The sequence below is a fragment of the Rhea pennata genome, chromosome 2 (assembly GCF_028389875.1).
Source record: "Rhea pennata isolate bPtePen1 chromosome 2, bPtePen1.pri, whole genome shotgun sequence".
Lineage (NCBI taxonomy): Eukaryota > Metazoa > Chordata > Aves > Rheiformes > Rheidae > Rhea > Rhea pennata.
The window spans coordinates 147,671,267-147,690,237 of NC_084664.1; the positions used below are offsets into that span (position 1 = coordinate 147,671,267).

At 36.8% G+C, this 18,971-nt stretch overlaps 1 protein-coding gene across 3 annotated transcripts in view; it reads right to left on the bottom strand.

Annotated features, from left to right (window-relative positions):
* CSMD3 (CUB and Sushi multiple domains 3) overlaps positions 1–18,971 on the bottom strand; it is a 683,676-nt gene that overhangs the window by 424,704 nt on the left and 240,001 nt on the right. The window lies entirely within an intron of this gene.

The following is an 18,971-nucleotide window of genomic DNA, read 5'->3' on the forward strand; positions in this document are numbered from 1 at the left end:
GTGACCCAGAAAAGCTGCTATTAAAATGAGGCAAGCTAGAAGAATGCATCTTTTCTCCAAAGTCAGTAAGATATTTAAAATGTATTACTTTTAGGTTATAAATGATGTGCCAATACTGAATTAAATTTTATCTACTTTGCATAAAAAACTTGTAGGTCTGAAAAAGAATAATCACACTCATCACAGGAAAGTTCACATGTGCTGGAAAGCAAGATCAGGCAAACGGAGGTCTTTAAGATCTTATTTTTAATCTGTACATGCTTTAGAAACAAGTTATTTTCTTAACCTAATTTAATTAATTTCAGATAAGACAACCTGAGGTTTATGCTCATTTAGAAGCTTAAGCTCTATCCTCTGTTAGTATGTTGAGTTCAGTCCCAGGTTAAGCTGAGGGTTTCAGCTGTAGCTTATATTTCTTATTACTCAGAGTTATTTAGCTTTTTATAGTTTGGTTAACATAAGCTAAAATATCAGTGATTAGTTAACATGCATTAGCATACGTTTTAAGACTGGATTTGTCTTAATTTGTCTTAATGCTAATTACCATTATTACAAAACACAATTGAAAATAATATCTTAGCAGGGTAACAAATAGATAGGATTTTATGAAAAAAATGAACCCACCTTATTATTAATTAAAGTGACAGCGCACAATTACAAAATTGCCATGCTTTCACACATTAACCATCAACTGGGCTGAAAGAAACAACTTCTATAGCAACTCCATTTATAAATAAAGCTTTGACACATAGTATGTTACTGTGACTTCTGCTGTAACAAGCTGGCTGTTATTCTGTAACTGTAATGTAATTGTAATTGTAAATGGATGTAGCCAGCAACTTGACTGACTTCAAAGCCTATTACTAAACGTTTACAACACAACTGAAGAATGATTCATAAAAAGTATCTAGCAAATACTTTAATGATTTGCTCTTTCTTCAGAGACAACTGATAATCAGTGAAATATTCTAACACAATTTATCTGTCCATTAGTTAGTAACATTAGAAGTAATTAGAAGTAAAACTAATCAAAAAAAGAGTTAACATCCCACACTGCAAGATCAGTTCAGATCAACCAGGTTTAAAACAAGTCTTCTCCATAGCATCATAGAGTAATTCAGTGGGAGAAGAAGGATCTGAGAAGATCTCTTGCACTGCCTCCTGCTCAAAGCAGGATCAGACCTGAGGTCACTCAGGGCTTTATCCACTCATGTCTTGAGAAAAGACGGAGACTGCACAATCTCTCTGAATTTCATGAGGTTCTTCCAACCTGCCTAGGTTGCCTCTGAATGGCAGTCCCACTCTCAAGTGTATTGACTGCTCCCTCCAATTTGGTGTCATCTGCAAACTTGATGAGCATACACTCTGTCACTGTTTCAAGGTCACCAATAAATATATTAAATAAAACTGGTTCCAGGACGGACCCCTGCAGTACTCCACTTGTTACCAGCCTCCAGGTAGAGCTCGAATCAGTAACCATCAGCCTCTAAGTATGTATGTTTTGAATTTCAGCAGTGGAAAAACACGTGAAAATTGTCAATCATCCACAAATTGATTTACATAAAACTCTAGGGTACAGCTGGTAATAACAAATAAATGGAATCTGAGGCTGCCATTCAGCAGTTATTCTCATCCATTTAATGTCTTCCTGATTAATTCCTAAGAATCAGACTGAGTTCCGAACGTCAGAGCAAATAAGAGCTATTCAGCATCTTGTTTATTCGGGATGAATTCAAGGTGCAGGGCTATATTAGTCCTTGGCACACATATGATCCAAACACATATCTCCCAGATAGAACTATGGGTCCTTAAGGCAGATGATCCTAAAGGTTACTCACTACAGACAAGTGCTAATGAAGTCAGCCTAGGGTTTTGTTTCTGTGTATCTTAATAGCAAGAAGCAAACTCATCTGCCTTTTTTACAATGAGTTCCTCTTCCAAGACAGAATTGTTGACATCTTAAATAAAAGTTGCATATTTCACTGAAGAAAAAAAAAGTGTAGATAAAAATTATATATGAGATTTTAGAAAAAGAGTAATCAGTACATTCCATCTTCATTCTCTCTTCAGATGTTTAAGGACTTTCACTCAAGATTTATTTAGCATCCTTACTTCTAAAGCTTCTCCTAGTTAACTAACTTTGCAGTGACCACTGCACCCCGTTAAAAGGATTTTTTTTTCTACAATAAAGAATCTTAACTACCTGTTCTCTTTTGATATCTCTTTGATAAGTATCTACTCCTTGCAGGACCTTCCAATAAAGCTACAAACCTAATTAGAAGGATGTATTCTCGATCTGTTAAAAGAACTTTCAAGTTAGTGTAGAAATAACAATTTATTTGAATGTTTCAGTAGATTCTTTTTAGATATCATTCTAGCCTTATTATTTTCGTAAATCTCATTTTTTTAATTCTTTATACATTTTTAATATTGTTATTTACTGTTAAATTCACATTACAGTTTTGTTTCTGTTGATTTATAAAACAGGAATAAAAAAAGAATAAATCTGAAAGTCAAATATAGATTTGAGAATCTAAAAACAGTAACATGACTGACGCAAAGCATTATTCTGACCAAACTGATTTTCAGTTCCCAACTATTCAGGAATGAAATAAAACAGTGTATTTCAAGAAATACACCAATAAATATTATGGTTCAAAACAAGTTTCAGGACTTCAGTTCAAACAGTTATCACTGGATTTATCCAAATAGTAAATATTCTAATAGCTGTCAAAACAGAACTTTAATATATGTAATTTGTGCTTTCTTTCATTTTCAGGTTGTCTGTAGTTTGTGTAAACGAATTTAGAATTTAATTTTTATTTCTTTTTGATAGCAGAAGGTACTGCTTTGCATTACTGCATTTTCTTACAGTTTTTTTTTAACCTTTATTTCTTTTCCCTCTCTCTTCTTTCAATCTTTATACCATTATTTCTTTATTTTCCATCTCCCTATCCTTTGTTTTAATTTTGAATATAAAGCTACTGCTGCAGTAAGAAATAGACCAAAACAGACTGAAAATAACAATTAAACATCAACTAGAAATTTTCATAGATATGGGACATACAGATACTTCTATGTATCCGTACACATATACATGCATATGCCTGTATGATTTTCCAGATACTTTTCTCAATTAACTTATTACTGTCTAAAAATATTTGAACTAGACATTGAAAATAGAGTAAATCAATGCAGTTTCATGTTTTTCCAATTCACACTATTTTAAAATCTGAATTTTGGTCCAGACAAAATCAACCTTCTAGCTTTTGACACTACAGAAGTGTCAAACAGCTTATTTCCCTTCTACTAAACTCAGATCATAAAAAGAGAACTGCCACTGTCTGGTTCTATGTGTAACTATCTATTTAATAGATTTTATTTTCGTGAAATATGTTTGTTTAATAGCTCTATAATATGAAAACAAGCAATATAGAGCACAGATGCGCATATTCTTCTTTTGGTTTGTTTTACTTTAGTGAAAACATCCTTTTTGAAAACCCTATTACTTTTATTAAAAAAATAAAGATTAACAGTTATAACAAAAATCAGTATTTGAAAATGAGAAAAGCGTGATCTGACATACTGCATGAAACACTTCTTTTGGAAGGGCTGATATAGTCATATGCTGCTTTTTCTTCAATGGAAGTGCCTATCAATGCAAGATAGATTTGTGGATCCACAGTAATCATACAAAAGAACTTAGAGAACTCAAGACTCTACTTCAAGAATATTATTAGAATCTATACGATGAATGATAAAATGTCGGGGCCTTGGCTATCTTGCAGGATTATAAAGAGCTGAAGTAAGCAACAAGCTGCTCAAAGAAGGAATTCTTTTGAAGACAAAAGGCTAAAGAAGAAAAGATAAGCAGATGCCTGTAATCACTGACAGGATATGCATCCAGAAAGGGAGTCAACCCAGCAGATAGGCAGATGCCTGTAATCACTCTCAGAATGTGCACCCAGAAGGGGAGTCAACACAACAGCCAATTAGAAACTGAGTAGATGCGCTTGGACAATATTAGACAACCAATAGAAATGCTTTGCGAGGCGCGTTGATACATGAGCTTGCTAGAAAAGATATATAAATTAGGTAGACAAAGGAATAAAGTTGGATTGAACTTGCATCACATTGATGTGTGTGTTCCTTCCCGTGCTTGCCAAGAATGGGCTGCGGCAATAAAATGCTGTGGAAGGATGGTATTCACATTTATTGGTCTTACACATCAGTATTCATCTTACAAAAGAGAGAGGTGCCTTTATTTATCAAAAGTGTTATTGTTTCCCACAGACTACTTAGGATGAAAGGAAAATACATGCATTTTATACATTCTGCAGTCTGAAATACAGCCCACAGTATTTGGACCATGCACCAAAATAGACCCTACTACTACATTGTTTCATGAAGAGGTTTTTAACGACTGGATCTTAGAGAGTTTTGGAAATCACCCTCTCCTAAGATTTTAAACAGAAGAATCAAGAAACAGTAGGAAAGACTTTTTTGTTTGTTTGTTTTCTAGCAAATTAGTACTGGTTAAAAATACTGTCTGTTCTTAGAAGGGCTGCTCATTGGCTTCACAAATAGCAAACGCAAACTTTCAGAAAAAGTATCTTGCCAGTTTACATTAATATCAAACTAAATATAATCAGTGAGAATGACAGAATACAAATCTTAATATTCAAGCTCAGAGTTTGCATGCTTTCCTCTGCCTGCACCAAGCAAAATTAAGAATGATACAGAAGTTTTGAACACGGTAGCCTAGTAAATGTGATACAGCAATTAGTAACAAAAGGCCACGCATTCATGCTGACGTGCCAGCGCAGCGTATCAGGACTTGCCTTGGCTTGCTTTGAGATTGTTTTGGCTAGTTTCAGTAACTACTGCCCGACCTGTCTGAGCTTGGGGCCTGAGAACACAGTAGACTTTAATGACCTAACAGAAGTCTGTAGTGACTGCGTAACAAGGAGCAGGCATTTTTATCTACAGAGGCTGGGGGAGGCTATTGCACAACTTCCAGATTTTTGTTAAGACCCAGTGAGAAGGAAGCCGGCTGTGTTAAGAAAACACATAAACGCAACGGACTCCACGATCGAGGAGGAAGAACGCCGCACCGTGAACATCTCCCTCATCACTCAGGAGGCCCCAGGATGTTCAACTCCTTGTAACCCTCCTCCTCTGAGGGACACTGAAAAGGTGAGCGTAAGACCAGAGAAAAGAGACGGATTTAGGATGGTTGTTCTTAAACAGGAAATCTGAGTGTATTATTATTGAGGTTTCCCTGTAGTAGAAATCTGGACAATTAGACTGTTAAAACATCATTCAGACTAACACTAAATTGTTAGCTCTGTGTATGTTGTGTTCCCTTTTGCCCCTAGTAACTTTCTGTGTGTAACGACGTTATATGATAAAGTACATGACTTCCCAACTAAATTAAAATCTGATGTTCTCCATATGAAAAGTAAATCATGTTTCCATGTACCTGCCAGCTCCTGCTGTCCCTGCTGTGCCCCCCCACCCCCCCCGCCAAGCCCGGCTTCGCCCCAGCTCCAGCCCCAGCCCCAGTCCAGCCCAGTGCAGCCCGGGGCCACGGATCCTTGCCCCACGATGCCGCAGCGCTGCCAGCTCTGGCCCCAGGACCCCCCACGGCCCCGGCCCCATGGCAGTGCCCGGCGCCCTCCCGGGGCTGGGGCTGCTCCGGCCGCCCGCAGCCCCATCAGCCAAGCCCCCCCCCCACCCCCCCGCCCCGGGGAGCAGCCAGCCCACACAGCACCCTCGCAGTGATTAGCAAAATGCAACATTTACCAGCAAAGCAAAACATTGCATTCAACAATTCTCTCTCTTACTGCTCATTCAGAACAAGTAAATGAAGTTCATCTTTAAACAGAACAAATGTTACTTACAAGGCAATACAATGCTGAACTATTTATAAATCAATTTCTACCATATTATATTTTTATTTTGATTTAAAATGTCAGAATCCACTAAATAAAAATTTTTTATACTATTCCTTAAGAAGTGTGATGAAAACAATAGGAAGGAAGAAGGTTCCTTCAGTACAGAAACTGATTCAAAATACACTTACACTTCAAAGAGAAAGCTACTTCCGAAGAACACTAAGTGTTGTCAGCATCAAGTAGGCAGTAAGTGAACTTTGGAGCGATGAAGCGGACATCCAGCGCAAAACAGAACAGCTCTGCCTCTCTTCTGTGTCAGATACCTCCAGTGATCCAGTGGATTCAAGCTAGCTTCAGCTAAATACTTATGAGTTAAAATGACTTGTCTGCATTCTTAAGAATGCAGTTATCTTAAAAATGTGTAGCTATTCTTAAGATAGTTACACAGAAAGTGTCTTAATGAGCATTTCAGGCAATTTTGCACCACATTACAATCCTAGGAATGAAAGAGTTAGTTAGCTTCAAATAGCCAAAGTGGTTACTATTAACCAAGCTAGCTAGTTCATTTAGTTCAAGTATCCTTTCTCAGCAACGTATTAGGTTGACCAATGCTCACAGAGAGACGTATTCTGTATCAGAAAGATATACTGGTATGTCCAAAGATACAGAAACTCAATTTTTCTAAGTGGCACATGATTTTGGATACCTCTTACAGTGTGCAGCTGACAGAACTTAAAGAGGTCCAGTTTTGAGAACACTGGTTGCACAGCGCATCTGACAATTTCATTATCTTTTCTCATTCAAAGATAGATATTTTGTATTTTTCAAAGAATTTGACAATTTTCTACCATCAAACACCAAACATGATTTTCTGGCTTCCTGTCTTCTGGTAGTCTGTTTTTAGCAACTACTTTCTTTCTACAGAGAAAAGCTAACTAGACTAGAAGGCACATTCATAGCATTAGACAATGGAGACTACCAGAGAGGTAGAGGAAGTAGAAGCAGAAGCAGAAATTAGGTTTCAGAAGATAATAAATGGAAAAAAAAGAAGAAAACAGGGACCAGTAATACGTTATGTTCTTTGGATAAAAACACAAATAACAGCCCACAGAATCAGGAGACTAAACTGTGGAAATTAGTGTAAAATCTCTACCTCCAACACTGATGTTAATACGGGATAGTGTCACATACTTTAGGATGGTTTCTCTGTAGCAGGTGGACACCTCTTAGACATCTCCACAACAAGTTTTATACCCTCTCCTGTGCAAACTAACTCAAACAGCATTATACTGAAAATCAAATATTATAACTTATCTTGACAGAAACTAATCTGTAATAAACACGTCTTTCCTGGGCAGTTGAGTGCTTGGCTAGCTTGTTTTGTTTTAGGGGGAGGCAAACATTCAATCACAAATTTTTCTCTTATCAGAATTGTAACCATGAAAGATCATAGAATCACAGAATCAATAAGGTTGGAAGGGACCTCTGGAGATCACCTAGTCCAATCTCCCTGCTCAAGCAGGGTCACCTACAGCATGGTAGACAGGGCTGCATCCAGGCGGGCCTTGAAGATCTCCACAGAAGGAGACTCCACAACCTCTCTGGGCAACCTGTGCCAGGGCTCCGTCACTCTCACAGGGGAGAAATTCCCTCTCACGTTCAGGCAGAACTGCCCGTGCTTCAATTTCTGCCCATTGCCTCTTGTCCTGTCACCTGGGACAACTGAAAAGAGTTTGTCCCTGTCCCCTTGACACCCTCCCTTCAGGTACTTGTACACATTGATAAGATCCCCCCTCAGTCTTCTCTTCCCCAGGCTGAAGAGGCCCAGCTCTCACAGCTGTTCCTCAGAGGGCAGGTGCTCCAGACCTCTGATCATCCTCGTAGCCCTATGCTGGACTCTCTCCAGTAGCTCCACGTCTCTCTTGTACTGGGGAGCCCACAACTGGACACAGGACTCAAGATGAGGCCTCACCAGGGCTGAGTAGAGGGGCAGGATCACCTCCCTCCACCTCCTGGCAACACTCTTCCAAATGCAGCCCAGGATTACCATTGGCCTTCTTGGCCACAAGGGCACACTGCTGGCTTGTGGTCAATTTATCATCCACCAGCACTCCCAGGTTCTTCTCGGCAGAGCTGCTCTCCAGAACGTCGGCCCCCAGCTTGGACTGGTGCCTAGGGTTATTTTTCCCTAGGTGCAGCACTCTGCACTTGCCCTTGTTGAACCTCAGGAGGTTCCTCTCCGCCCAACTCTCCAGCCTGTCCAGGTCTCTCTGAATGGCAGCACAGCCCTCTGGTGTGTCAGCCACTCCTCCCAGCTTGGTATCATCAGCAAACTTGCTGAGGAGGCACTCTGTCCCCTCATCCAGGTCATTGATGAAGAAGTTGAACAGGATGCAACCCAGGACTGAGCCCTGGGGGACACCACTAGCCACAGGCCTCCAACTAGACTCCACACCACTGATGACGACCCTCTGAGCTCTGCCTTTCAGCCAGTTCTCAATCCACCTCACTCTCCACTCGTCTAACCCACACTTCCTGAGCCTCCCTAGGAGGATGTTCTGGGAGACAGTGTCAAAAGCCTTGCTGAAGTCAAGGTACACAACATCCACTGCTCTCCCCTCATCTACCCAGCTAGTCATTCTATCCTAGAAGGCTATCAGGTTGGTCCAGCAGGATTTCCCCTTGCTGAATCCATGCTGGCTCCTCCTGATCACCTTCTTTTCCTCCATATGTCTGGAGATGACATCCAGAATGAGCTGTTCCATCACCTTTCCAGGGATGGAGGAAAGATGTCAGAAACCTTCCGAATGGGTCTTGAAAAATACTGAAATGCTCATTCTTTACATAGAAATTCTGTTTGATGCTCACAGGATACTATGTCCTCCATCTCCCTCATTAGGTTCTGCTTACTTCTAAAATTAAAATTAAAATTCGGCTGCTTTATGCTTGGTCAATAGTTTTGCCATCATTCCTAGTTATTTTACATAGGTAACAGCTTCTGACAGATTCCACACAGTTCCCAAAGTAATTCTTTCATATGCAGGAAATAGTTGCAGGATGTTAGTCAGTGAGAATTTTCAGCAAATATTAAGTGAATTCATTCTCTTGGGAAATAAACATACTACATTAATTCTAACAGAAGATCAGCACAAAGAGAAACATTTGCCTCTGTACAAAAGACCTCACTGTGCCCATGGAATACTTAAATGTCAATTAGACCCTCAAAATAGACATTGTGTTAGCCTCTCCAAGAAGTAAAAGGGTGAATTCCTTCCAGTTCGGTTAATATTAGCCAAGTTGGTTAATTATATTGCTTAACAAATTCCCACTGGGGTCATTGGGAAGCTGAATGATTCTTAGCTTAAGCTTGCTATCAGTGTCAAAATAGTGTGTTCAAAAGGCTTCAAAAATAACTTAAAGTCAACTTATTTCTTAACGTAAATGTCTGGCTCTATTTCTGAGCTTTTATCCTAAAAAAAAGTCTTCAAGCAAACTTACACATAGGTGTGTGGGGGAGAGAATACTGGAAACACTGTTTTTGTCATATAATATATCAAATAATAATAAAAATAATAGGTTAGCCTTGTTGTTTTCTTTGAATTTAAGAATATACCCATGGGACACTGGGTCAGACCAAAGACGTATCTAAATATATTATCCTATTTCAAAGTTTGGTCAAAAGTGTGTATAAGCAAAAATATAAGAGCTAATCAAGTACGTAAGTGATGTTTCCCTTGCCTCCAACAATTTGCAGAGCAAATTGCAGGCCTAATTTGCAGGGCACTAAGCCACGCATGGTTTGTGTGTGCAATACCCCTCAGTAGACTTCCCTTCCATTAATTTGTCTAGCTTTCCTTTGAATCCATGTAAATTTGCCAATCCACAGCGTTCAGTTGAAAGGAGTTTCCCAGCTTGACTATGGATGTGAAGAAATACCTTCTTTTTTTTTGTTTTAAATCTGTCTTCTACTAATCTCATTTGTCCGTAGTCAGCACTACTCTTGCCATGCATGACTTTCCAATCTGTATCATATCTCTCCTCTCCCCCCAACCTCACCACTCATTTTCCAGACTGCAGAGTCCTAGATTAGTCAGCCACTTTTCAAACAGAAAATAATCCATGCCTTTGATCATCTTTGCTGCCCTTCTCTGAACTTCCTCTTAACTACTTTCCCTCTTAACTGTTCCAAAACATTTGAGCTTTCTGAGAAGATATCACTGGAACTGAAAATGCGTAAGACAATGTGATTTGGGCTAATTTCACTTTAGGAAAAAGTAAAACTAAATGTTAATACTTGGTATAGAAAAATCACCCCAAACAGATATTTGTTGTCATCTCTAAAAGCAAGCAAGCCAATAAAAACAAGAAACTTCACAGTTAGTAGATGCTACAAACAAACCTTACTATTCAGACTGCTACTCTACTGCTGTTCTGGCAATGTTCAAACAGCCTTTGAAACAGAAGGTATGACCAACGTGGTTCTCAGAGGAATATAACTAACTTTTTGTTCAAATCTGAATGGTACTGGAGTTTGACATAATAAACATCTAAAGCAATTACATATCAGAGAAACTATATGTCACTAGTTAGAGACTTTACAGATTAACAAATTGAGTGTATGTTCATTAGTACACAAAATACTAATGAATGTATCCTCAGTTACATTTAAGTGAACACTTTAATAAACAGAGCAACGTTTTGGTATGTGTGTTTACTCCATTTCCAAGTGCCTCTGAATGGGGAAAACTGTCAAATTCTTGGAGCTTTCAGATAGTGCTACCGATACAAATAAATATACAAATAAGTTAGCCCACACTTCAATGTATAAAAAGATCCACTGATTAGAATCAAGGAGGAGGAAGTGCTGCAGGAAATTTCAGAAAATTCTTACATACCTTATGTGGAATAGAATTCATTAAAAGCTTGACTTCTAATAAAATAGATGTAATGGTGCAAAGACTTATTTAGTAAGGAGTTTGGGGGATAATTTGCACAAGTCAATTTTACTTTTAGAATTAGATAATCTTAGAATTAGTTCTGAAGAATAAAGTCAAATGTCACCACTTATTAAATACTAAGAAATAAGTTGTGATGCAACATATTACATGGATAACATTCATCTTTATATTGCAGAACAGAATTTTGGATCTACTTTTTCTCTTGGTAAAAGAATAACTTTGTAATCTTTAGGCTCAAAACCATTCGGCACATTACTCAGTGTTCATCCATTCGGTGCGATTAGAGTTCTCACAAATAATAAAGAAGGGAGAAACATATAGAAGATCAAAACAACTAAATTCATGCCTTAACACAAAGTTATCCAGTTTGTATGATTAATTCTAAAACTAAACAACTACCCTACTTTCATCCTTAAGTTTTGGAAGAACAAGACTTTCATCAAAAATGCAACCACACTTAAACAATTAAACAAACAACTCTTTTGGCCAAATAGAACAGATACAGAAACACAGAGAAGAGAAAAATCTACATAATGCGGAGGGAGAGGGGAAGAACTGATTAGAAAGTACAAGCCTCACAAGGGTGTGAGGCAAGATGCACAAAAGGTCTCTTATTCAATAATTTCATTATTCAGTTCTATCCATCTGGCTTTTTTTTCCTCCTAATCCAAACTACCTCTCTCACTGTATGAGTGTCCCTAACAGTACAAAAAAATCTCCAAAATGACCTCTTAGAATTAAAAAGGTAGAGAATATTAGGCAGAAAAAAATAAAAGAACTAGAAATGAGGGTAAATCATTTAACAGAAACAATCCTGTCCCATATATCTGCTGTCACTGATAGTAACATTTAACATTCTAACATTTAAAATCTGTTTTTCCAAAGTTAGACCACTTAAGATTTGTTTCGTTCAAACTGTCCGGTAAACTTCATAATGTGCTTAAACTACTCTGAAGCTAACTAGAGTGGCTTATCACTTTTGATCTTGATGAAACAATTTTCTCTATATAACAAATATATTACTCAATGAAAGAGCCTAAACGTATTGTGGGAGCATTGCAATTTCAACATTTTCATACAAAAAATTTTATCTCAGTATCACAAAATACTCGGACTGCATACAAGTGTTTTATCCCAGTTTTTTCCCTCAGTTGCTTGTTATCCTCCTGACATGAGTAACCATCAGTGCTTGTACAACGTGTTACATTATTTGGAGGTCACGACAGTGTACAGTTTAATAGTAATGTTTTGATCTCATCAAAAGAAAGTATTTTGAAGGTTCTAGTTTCTATTACTTTATCCTTGTCTGTTTTTTCATCATGGCTTCTTCATTCAAGAATTTTGTTTCAACGTTAAGTGGAAAAGAAACAAGATTCCTAGTAAAATAGTATTACAATTATTTTTCAATCAATTAGTATACTTGTAGCTGAAATATTAAACTGGATTACATATCAAAATATAGCCACTTAAAAAGCCAATTCTCTATTAAGCAAAATAATTATTTGATTTTAAATGCAAGGTATTTTGATGCATACTCCTTTTTAATGTATCAGGTATATGCAGATTACTACACATAACTCACTACACTATTTCACAAACTGTGTACTTAATAATTCTTTCACCTAACAAAGGACTGATAGTAGCTAGTTAATTCATGGACTGGAATTCTGTCCACTGTTAATAAAAAACAAATAGATTACAGTACTTAAGGAGAAAACAGGATTTTTAGGAGTGCTTCTTTACCCCATAAATTCTAATAAAACTGAAATATTTTTAAAAACTGGCCTGCTATTTTTTAACTTTTCATTTTAACCCACTTTTTCCTAATCTTTTATGTTTGAAATCTTTCCATTTCTGTTTTTAAATTCCTGAATGTCAAACATGCTAACTTAAATAAGGAAAATACTTCAACTACTAGCTAAACAGAAATCAAGAATAATTCAATTTTTTTCACCTCTACAGTGCTTGGAATTTTTAAAAATCAGTAGTACATAAAACATCATCATTGTTTCTTTTCTAAATAGTTGAAGATAAGTGTGTAGAATGTTAAATTAAATAGAAATGTATTAAAATGTTTGAATGCATCTAAAACATTAGAGGCTTGTCTTTATGTTTAGTATGAAAATAAGACGAAGCACCTATTAAATGATTTTAAAAAAATAAGAAAAACTCTTTTCTGTGTCAATTAACACAGTAAATTACAGTCCATCAGTATAAACATTAGCATAGACTACCATGCTTTCAAAATTAACTTCAATTACTTTTGTTTTTTAAAAAGCAACATATTACTTGGAGCATTTAACTGAATTAAAAATTTAGAAAAAAATCTTTCTGGATCTGTATATGATTAACTATCAAAAGAATATAACCTTCAACTAATTAACCTTAAAAAGCAGTATTACTAAAACCTATAATTAGGACAAATAAAAGTATAGGTATTTCAAAACGAGGTATCAGCAAAATGTGGCAGTTTTTCTCATTTCTGTTTCGACTACATCAAAATCAATGTCACTCTGTGCACTTTGTTCTGTGGATGCATAGATGTGAATAAAAGATCTATCAAGAGTGCAAAGGTGGAAAATCTTCCATTCAGAAAGTATAGCTCAGTGAATATGAAGTGGAGCTAACAGACCCATGAGTATTAAAATCTGCTAAATGCATTTACTTATGTGGCAATGTATGTAATTTAAGCACAAGTTATTATGATACCTGGAGGCAAAAAGTGACCTGCTGAAAAGCTCTGGTAATTTGCTTTCGTGCTATGAGGACAGTGTTCTTTTTTCCTTTATCCATCTCCAAAATAGCTAGCTGTTTGGGCTGTGTTTTGACAAGAGGAATCACTTCAGGGTCTGAACAGAGCAACAACTTTACACTTCTGAGAACTAAAAATCTGTCATACATCTCCCTCCAGAATTATGGGTGCAATCAGCAACTTCTCCACTCTGCCCTAAGCAGAGGCAGGCACAGCCCCTACCAAAGCAGCAGGCTTCCACAGCTGAGGCTCAAGTCGCGCAGCACCTTCATTTCTCTCAGGCAATCTCAAGATCCCCCTGAATGTATTGGTGTTAAAAAGTCATTCTAGTGAGTGAGTGGTCACTTTAGTTGAGAATTAACCTGAGATAAAGACACCTACACCTGTGTGTCCATAGTTGTACTAAGTGTGTAAACTCAATGGCAATCTAGTCAGTCTGGTCAGGATAATGTAGCTTTTTAACTCATCCTAAAATACACCCTCGGACAGGACATGCTGCCTATTTGCTGTGAATTGTCATTTTTGATCTTCTTCCCTGTCTTCCAGCTCCTGCTCCGGAAGAGCATGGCCTCCTGTAGGGTCTCCCTAATTTGCCAAGAGCAGGCAGACCCCCCCCCATCACTGCAGAGCCCCTCCGCCAGTCCTGCCAGGTGACCAGTCAGATCGCTCCTTAGACAACAGCATTAGCTAATTACGAGACAGATTCAGTTGCCCACACATATTTTCCTCCTTTAGGGCAGTTTTGAATCTCTGCAACATCTTGCTTTGTCTCCAGCTGCCAGAAGAGCCCGTGCACGTCTGCCAGGAGTATCTTGAATACCCTAGGTCATCTGTCAGTGCACATATACGCACGGGCAGCTGAGCAAAGCCCCACAGCTCCACTGACCATAATGGGTGTTTAGACACCTCACAAACCTGCAATAAGGAGACATTTACATTTTGAAGACTTAACCTGCAGCCTGAGACTTTATCAGCACTGCTGACAGCACAAGTACTGTATACAGTTATTTAAAAACAGTAGTATCAGAGATTTTGAGAAAAGTAACTAATGACAAATTGTATTTAAATTGTTAAATGTTCCTAAACAAGGGACAAAGACAGTTTTCCCCTTCTGGTAACTCTAGCCATGATGCTCTGAGACAGGCCAGTACTACTTATTTTGGAGTAAGAAGTTCTTTAACTGACCGCCAAACATTTCAAATTCTCTCTCAAACAATAAATAAATCATTTCTGAATGAAGGTATATTTTCATTCATACTCACTGACAGAAAGAAAAAAAAAAAAAGAACTATTGGAAGAAAACTATTTGATCTCCGTTTTCTCCACACTGCATCACGCACCGAAAGTACTCCCTTTCAGCAGTTCAGCCCAACACAGTTGCCTGCCAAGCATTAAGCAGAGTAACCATTTGCATGTTTTTTACACATGAGAACGACAACTAAATTTTATCCTGTTCTGAAAAGCTCGTGGATATGCTTCATTCTTTTATTTGTATTTTCCTATAAGCAAAGACTCTTAATTGAAGGCAGATGAGATTGTATACTCAGCTGACACATTTGGTACCATTTTATTCATAGCTTAAGCACATTTTCAACATGACTTAAACAGTGTAACAACCGAATTACAGTATGCAGGGTAAAGGAAAGGCAGAAAGAAGCAAAAGTAGAAGAGAAATGGATTTCAAAAGTTAAACAAATAGCAAGAATAGGACTACTAGTGAAACTTTCTAGAGACTTTAAAGTGGATGTTAGATCTCAAATTCTTAATTCAGATTCTTAAAATAATGTTTAGCTATCAGAAAGCAGGGAATTCTTATCCAAAAGCCCCTTCAGAGTCCAAGTACGCTTGACATAACTGAATAATATTGAGGTCTGTGTACTTTAGTACTCTGTCTTTAAGACTGGAAGTTGTGAAGCTGACTTAACACTTTCTGTACGCTTAGATAGTGCTATGGATTGACGCATAAGTGACAAGCGTGAAAAGCAGCCAACAGAACGTAGCAAGCACAAGGAAGTTTTACAGCAATAGCGAATGGATGGAGTGAAAAAGCACAACTGATTTTAGAATGAACACGACTGGCAAGAATCATTGTAGTGGCAGCTTTAAGAAGATCAAGGAGACTCCAGCCCTACTACAATCAGCAATTTCTTAATTCAAAAGGAGTTAGGACAGAAAGCAATAAAGACACAAAACATCAAGACAAAGCACTCTCAGTGAATACAAGTAAGTGCTAAAACACAGGTGATCACAGCAGCAAGGATAAGTGTTTCTTCATTGTAACAGCACAAGCTGGGTAGGGTGGAGGGATGGAAATTATTCTGATTCTTTTCTAACTGAATACATGCCTTTGATTAATCATTTACATCAACTTTTAAATACTGTATAATTCAATATCTTTTATAAATTAAAATGCTTAATAAATTAATGCACATAAACTGCAGGACATGGGGCTTACATTAAGCTGACAGTTTCCCACAATTCCACATACCTCAGTGAATTTCATTTGTTTTGTATAAACTAATTTTCATAGATGTTTGCAAGGTTGAGGCTTTGAATGGTAAATTAGGCAAAGTATGATAAGTAAAAAAGAAAGATTATATAAGATTATGGAAAGATTATATAATTTCCCTATATTTTTGTATATACAGCTTGATTTAAAGATTTTGTATCACATCAGTATTATTCCTCTTTTCATATGAGTAACTTGGCCATACTAGCATGTGATACTACACTGGAGCTAAGCCATGTGAGGCTACTTTGTGAAAAAAGATCTTCAAGAAACAATTTTCATGTATTTAAGAGAGCAAGAGGAAATAAGATTAGTCTGTTTCACATTCTGCCCAGCAGCATATACAGAGCTTCACTCATTCTTTTGGTTTAAGTAAAAGAACTAACAAAGTTTTGCAATATGACCATATTAAAAAGCATGGTTGTGCAAATGAACACAGGAAGCCAAGGGAGAAAGCAGGCAAAAGGAGTGCTGAAGTGCCAGGCACTTCATGGAATAAGACAACTTTGCAGTGTCTTGAAATTCAGAATTTGGAATCTGGCTCTTCAGAAAGAGGCAACAGTGGAAAGAAGAAAGTTAAAGTAGGTGAAGTGGTGAGAAATTGCTATTCTAGTGGTCCAGCGGTATGATGTAGAAAAGATTAAGTGAGTGTCAAGGTGGGAAGACAGGAAGACATTATAATAATAAACAAATTAATTAAGCAGGGGAAAGAGTGGGGTTTCACAATGCAGTTATTACAGCATTATAAAAAGAATGCAGTGATGATACAGGATATTGAAAGTATTAACAGATACTCTCTCAAAAGAGATGCAGAAATAAATTCCTGAAAAGAAAAATTGCCACATCTATCTGTATTCTGTGGCTCTCTAGAATATTTGTTTTGATCTGAATATAATTATCTGTTTTTCTGACAACTCATGTCAACACACAAACGAAATTAAAAATCTATTACACTTTAAATAAAATGAAAATGGGATTTACACAGAGATTTAAAGTTGATGCTGACTAAAAAAAACCACATTTCACTTTAAAGATGTTTTTAATAAAACCATATATTCAACACACTTTCTCATTTAGTGTACCACTAATCCAAAAATCACTTCTCCTTCTTACCTGACATTATATTTTTCCAGTTTCTAATATCAGGGTTAACTTGTAACAATCATATCTGCTTGAATATGCACATTCAACGTTTTTACATGTTGAAGCTATTTACTGTCTTTATACATCAATTTTCTCAAACTGTTGTAAAAGATTTTCATCATTTTAAGTGTGGTGGACTACTGCAGCATTTCAGAACTTAGCATATAGTATATTTTAATACACTTTTGATGGTATACCATTAAAAATTCAATGAGCAAAACAAATAATAAAATGAACTTCAGAACTTGTGAAGAAAATGCCCTAATATAATTTATGTAAAGCCAGGTGCATGATTTAGTTGGTAAAGAGAAATAGGAGATAACACTACGAATTCAAACCTCTTACATGTACCAACTAATATGTTTAACTTGCAAAAAAAGTTTGGTTTCCTTTTCTGTATAGTTCAAAAACAAACTTCTCAAAAACTCATGTTACTTCAAATAAACCATCAAAATAATTATCCCATCGTTCCTCAGTCACTGAGTAGGATGATATAACAGACAAGTTCCTACTTCATACCTTTTAACAGTCCCATAAGCTAGCCAGTTTTCAGTAAAGAGGTTAGCTTATGATAGGGCTTATATCCTTTGGTATGAAGGATGCTATACAAAAATGAGTCACTGCCTTCTGTAAAAGTTGCAGAAGCCCTACAGCTACAGAAGAATGGCTCCTTTTACCTAAATTCACCCAGAAAATACATTCCAGGGCACCCATGACCTCAGGAAGTCTGATATATGGATATACGTACTCGCTGAAATAGGGTCAAATTCTGCTCTGTTCTTGTATGGAATATCTCATCTGAGGTAATTACAGAGAATTGTAAAAAGTTTGCTGTTGTAAAAGATCACAGTCACATAATAAAAATTGGCCCTAATCTTTTGCCAGTTGTAATTTTTAGCACATTAACTGATTAAAATTAACATATTGAGGGCCAGGTCCTACAAACATTTATGTACAGTAGCCCTGTGCTTTGTTCCGTGTAGACAAATGTAAAAGAAATACCTAAACTAAATCACATTGGTAGGTATACTGTGAAAAAACTATTTCAGCAGAAAAAATGGAAAACTGTAACCACAGAAAGGGTTACTGTTCCCTGAAGACTCACTACTCTATCGATATTGAGAAGTATTATTAACAGTAATGCTTATGAAAAAGCAGATAGTATTACCAAACACTAATGAAGCTCAATTTTCATTAGCACTTCATCATTTTAATGATCTTGTTACAAACGGTGAGATTCCCAAGTTAATGCTTCAGATGTTTTCACTCTTATGCAAAATTATGCTTGTTTATAAAAACAGTGGATAAGAATCTTAACAAGGTTAATTAAACCCTTAATATGCCACTGCATTCAGAGATAGGTAGCAAGAGATAACAGTGATAAAACTACCCTGGTAAATAGAAACTTACTCACTGTTTTACAAACATGATTTATACAACCATAGAGGCAAATAAGTATTTTAATTATAAAAACATGGTTTCTGCATCTATTATGCATTTTCTTTCAGAATATTAGGACCCTTTAAAAAGCTAAGTACTTGCACAGTGTACACGTGAAGTAGGTATTGGCTGTAATTTAATTAAACTGTATTTATATACACTATATAATAAACTATCTATACTCCAATACACTGTACTTTGACATAACTGTTCCCACAGCTGAATTTATCATTTATGAAAGTATAACCACCTCTTTATAAGGACTTTTTTCC